This window comes from Apium graveolens, chromosome 9, assembly GCF_009905375.1.
Source record: "Apium graveolens cultivar Ventura chromosome 9, ASM990537v1, whole genome shotgun sequence".
NCBI classification, from domain to species: Eukaryota; Viridiplantae; Streptophyta; class Magnoliopsida; order Apiales; family Apiaceae; genus Apium; species Apium graveolens.
The window spans coordinates 161,228,894-161,234,479 of NC_133655.1; positions in this window are offsets into that span (position 1 = coordinate 161,228,894).

Consider the following 5,586-nt stretch of genomic DNA (forward strand, 5'->3'; position numbering starts at 1 on the left):
TTGGGTATCAATAAACTTCGTATTTAATCTGTATAATTGGATAAAAAAATTAGAACTAAGCAGATAATCACTCTCATATTTATCCCTCTCATTTATCTACGAACCTCGACTCAAAGAAATTCAACTTCTGATCGATCCATCTATTCGTTTGTATTGATCTTGGTGTTGTATTAAAGCCCTGATCGAGACGGCCGTGTTGATATCTGAATCACTTAATAAGGTCAGGTTTTCTGAACCACCACTGTTCGTCGGAATAGACGGAATTGGGACTTTTAATTTCTTGAATCATTGGATTGTTTTGATGATTGTATAAGATTATAGAATTGATAAGGACTGTTTTGATGTATGAATCGCATAGTTTCGACCCTGTTTTGCTTAGAATCGAAATTGGCCTATTTTTCAAATTAATCGCGTGATTTTGTGTGTGAATTTCTGATGTTCTTGTTCCTGTTAATCGATTATACATGATCCAGGATTTGTTTTCATATATGATTCATTAATTATGGTTGAGAAATCGCGAAAAAAAGGTTTTCACCGGATTTTATGAGTTCACCGGCGGTCATGGAGAATTTTGATCGGAAATCGCTGTTCTTTAATTGTTGTTGTGTTTGTGGCTTCGAGTGAGGTGTTTAGAGGGAGTGGGTGAGGTTGGATTGAATTTAGAAGAAAAGGAGAGTGTTTCGGTGAGGTTCGGGGCTCGCCGGAGTCCGGCTAGAACCGCTGGAAACTGGGTTTAATCCCAGAAACCGGTGAGTTCATGCCCGACCCGGACGGGTCATGAACGACCCGGTTTTAACCCGTTCCCCTCACCCGTTTTTAATCTGAATTTCCCCAATTCCCTTTTCAAAAATCTGTTTGTGCAATTTTAATTTTATTTTTAATTCAAAAATTATTTTCTTATTTCCAAAAATCATTTAAAAAAATCATTTATTTATATTTTTAAATTCTAAAAATTATGTTCTTAATTATTTTAAATTCCTAAAATCATTTTCTTTTATCATTTTCAAAAATATAATTTGATTTAATTATTTATAATTTATTTTAATTAATTATTTATGAGTTTAATTAATTGATTAATTCATTTAATCAATTATTTTTATTTATAAATAGTTAAATAAATTTAAATTATTTATAATTAACTCAAATAATTCCTAAAAATCATTTTTAAACTTTGAAAAATTATATTTTGGTATTTACAAGTCAATTCATATTATTATTAATTGATTTAATTTCATTTGTTTCTTATTTTATTCATAATAAATAAACCGTTCGTCCGTTTAATACGAAACGAACGCGTACATACTCAGAAAAACATTACGCTTTCAATAAAAATACTTTTGAGACCTAATTTCTTTTTGTATTGCAATGTCATTTGATTTGTTAATCCTTTTGAGTCAGTATCTGATCGGTAAACACTATGATTAACCTGATTTTAATTCTGAACATACTGAAACCTATGTTTTGACAACCTGACTTATTTGTTACATGAAATATGTGACTACGTGATATATAAATGACATGATTACTTGCTATGTGATATGCATGCTATCTGTTTACAGTTTTAAAATGCCATGATTAGTTATAAACGATCGAGTAAAGGTCAAGACGTATAGTTACATCGATCGAGTTTGGTTTCGTCAATTAAGATAGTCCTTTTGCTTATAGAATCGAGTAGCATGAAGTGCGGTCAAGTGTTAGACAGAGATAGTAGCCATCATCTATAATCCAGAGTAATAGTAGGAGGTTATCGAGCATACCAGGAAAGTACCCTTAACTTCACCTATCGTTCAAGTGATGTTTATTTCGAATCATATTATACAAGTATTCCTTACTTTTCTCGTAAAATACTGTAAATTACTTTATTCCTATTCTATATTCAGAATAGTTAAATGTTTTTACATTTCGCTACAACTTACTCTATACAGTGAAGCTTTGAATTAAGATTAGCGAATAACTAATTATTCTGGTTATTTCACCATTAGTTGTTGAGATAACTCTGGACCATGAGAAATGGGGAGTTATGTGGTTAAGGATGTCATTTGATTCAACTCCTTTGACGGAAAATTGTTTTTTATGGGTTGGATGGTTGCGTAAGAGGTCGTGGCGGAGGTCCAGCGTGAGCTATGTGTTTCGGCATACCGATGTTGCTCCGCGGCTGATCACCGGCGGTAACACACCGTCGTTCGAGGATTCCAATCCCAAAACAAAATGCATATGCAAATGTTGTTTATTATCAAATATATATCAGTTTTGTTACTCTCCAGGTATTGTGGTTTGGTTTGTTCATTATATATATATTGTTGTTGTTGTTCTAAATCATAAGCTATATACTTCTTGCTGAGCATTTCTTTCGCTCATACTTGTTTCATATCCTGATTCTTTCAGCTAGGCCAGGACAAGCTTGAGTTCCAGGTCTGACCAAAAGTTGTGTGCTTGTAGATAGTTTGGTATGTTTTCCAGGTAGACATTTTGAGATGTTTAGCTTGTCTAGAGGTTTGTAATAAAATTTGAATAAGTTGTAAAACTAATTAGACTTATGGTTTATAATAACAGTTGGTTTGTACTAGTGCCTGTTCCATACTATAATATGTGATCGATCCAGTTGCATGCAAGGGGTCATATTTATTTTATTATTCCGTTGTGATTATGTTATTATGGTTTATTGGCTAGCGACCCCCAAATCTAGACCCCGGGTTCGGAGGGCGTCGCAGGTTGGTATCAGAGCTACAGGTTATGGTCACTAAAACAGGCTTAGGATTGTCATAGATGAGTCATAGGAAGATCACATAAGATAGGCGATAGTTTAGCTTTTATAGGGTAAATTTAGGTTATTGGGTTGGGTTATAGTTAAGTTATTCAGGTTCCCTGTTTTGTGTTTAGCTCTTGGCTTTTGTGCCATCGTTTTGCTATTTTGTTGGTTTTGAGGATGGTAAGAAGTGATGAAAGAGGTTGGAAGGTTGTGTTGCAACCCTATCCACTGTTTGTTGTTTATTTGAGATATTGAGCAAGTGATTAAAAGGTTTGGATAATTCTTTGTCAATTTTCTTTGTGTTGTTATTCTCAAGATAATAAGCAGGATTATATGATAATCATGTCGCTTGTGTTAATATGGTAGCAAGTTTATGATATTTTGAGAGGATATAATGCTTGAGAATTTTGATATGCTAAAGAATTGCTACATATTTGACACAATGTTTGACAAATTATTATATATGTTGCTTGTTTTCTTATCAGAATAATGGAACCAAAGAGAAGGAATAATTCAGGAGAGGATCGTACCGAGAGTCGGGCAGATCCAGCGATTGTCCAGATGTTTGGATTGATGCAGCAACAGATGTTACATCTTACGCAGCAACAACAACAGCAGTAGCAGCAAGCAGCAACACCACCTGCAGTGACTTTTAAGCAGTTTCAAGCTGTGAAGCCACCTGAGTTCAAGGGAAGTGCTGACCCCGTGGAAGCCAATGCATGGCTCAAGGAGATGGAAAAGGCTTTTGACTTGGTCGAAGCGGGGGATGAACAGAGGACCAAGTTTGTAAACTACTTTCTGAAGGGTGAGGTGAATTATTGGTGGAAATCCACTCAAGCATTGGAAGGAGGAGAGTTTATAACTTAGGAGAGGTTTACTGAGCTATTTCTGGAAAAGTATTTCCCGAGGTACATGAAGAACCGAATGGAGATCAAGTTCTTGAACCTGACCCAGGGTGATCTTACTGTCGCTGAGTACGAGGCTAAGTTTACTGAACTAGCAAGGTTCGTGCCAAATCAGGTCGATAAAGATGAAAAGAAAGCAAGAAGGTTTGAACATGGATTGAGATTTTGAATTCAGAATAGGGTGGCCATGTTTGAATTGACTTCATATGTGGCAGTAGTTCAAAAAGCAATGGTGATTGAAAGTAAGAGTGACATGTCTCAAAAAGGAAAGGATGGGAAGAAAAGGAAAATAGAAACCTCAGGAGGAGGCCATCAACAAGGTAACTTTCAGGGCCATTTCAATAAAAGGTCAGAGTTTCAGGATAATAAGAGTGTGGGATTCAAGAAACCACAACCAGGAAATGGGAACCGTTTTCAGAATTCAAATCAGCAGAGGCCCAATCATCCACCAATGTCAGATTGCAAGTTTTGTGGTAGAAGGCACTTTGGGATTTGTAAGGATAATGTGTTGTGTTACAAGTGCAATCTGAAGGGACATTATGCTAATGAGTGTCGAAGTCAGACTACAGCTCAGAAATCAGGGACATTGTGCTTTAAATGTGGAAAGATGGGGCATATTTCCAGGGACTGCTAAACAACTGAACCAGCAGCTAATGTGGCAAGGATTGAAAGACCACCCGCAAAGGATCGGCCAAAGGCCAGGACATTCAACATGACTATGAAGGATGATATTCAGAGTTCAGATGTTGTTTCAGGTACGCTTCCAGTCAATTCCATAGATGCTAAAGTTTTATTTGATTCTGGAGCTACAAGGTCATTTATTTCTCAAGATTTTATCGATAAACTGCATTGTAAAGTTAAGTTGTTAGAACAAGCGTTAATGATAGAACTAGCTAATAATAACCAAGTTCCCGTCGACCGACTGTGCCCGAGGTGTGTTATTGAGATAGGAGGACATTATTTTTATGCCAACTTGATACCTTTTAAGTTGGGAGAATTTGATGTTATCTTAGGAATAGATTGGTTGTCAGAAAATAATGCTCAGATTGATTATAAGAATAGGAAAGTGAGACTTCAGACCTTGGATAGCAAGAAGAAGATAATATTTTGAGGGAGTAAGCAAGAGAAGAAGTTCTTAACAATAGCTCAAGCGAAGAAGTTATTGAGTCAGAATTGCGAGGCATATTTGGCCCATATGATAGACACTAGAAAGGAAGTTCCGGCACTAGAAGCAATTCCAGTTGTCAATGAGTTTCCAGATGTCTTTCCAGATGATCTACCAGGATTACCTCCCGACAGAGAAATTGAGTTTGCAATTGATTTAGCACCCGAAATAGAACCTGTTTCTAAAGCTCTGTACCGGATGGCACCAGTGGAGATGAAAAAAATTGGCAACTCAGCTGCAAGATCTTTTGGAGAAAGGAGTTATAAGATCCAGTGTATCCCCATGAGGTGCACCAGTACTGTTTGTCAAGAAGAAGGACGGGAGTATGCGACTGTGTATTGACTATCGAGAACTTAATAAGCTGACCATTAAGAACAAGTATCCATTGCCAAGGATCGATGATTTATTTGATCAACTGAGAGGCGCGGTATGGTTTTCTATGATTGATTTAAGATCCGGATATCATCAATTAAAGATCAAGCCAGAAAACATTCTGAAGACCGCATTCGGAACCAGATATGGGCATTGTGAGTTTGTAGTGATGGCATTTGGATTAACCAATGCACCAACAGCTTTCATGGATTTGATGAATCGAGTATTCAAGAAGTATTTGGATAAATTCATGATTGTGTTCATAGACGACATTTTGATCTATTCCAAAACAGAAGAGGAGCATGAAGAGCATTTGAGGATAGTTCTGAAAACACTGTGACAGGAGAAATTATACGCAAAGTTTTCCAAGTGTGAATTTTGGTTAAAAGAAGTAC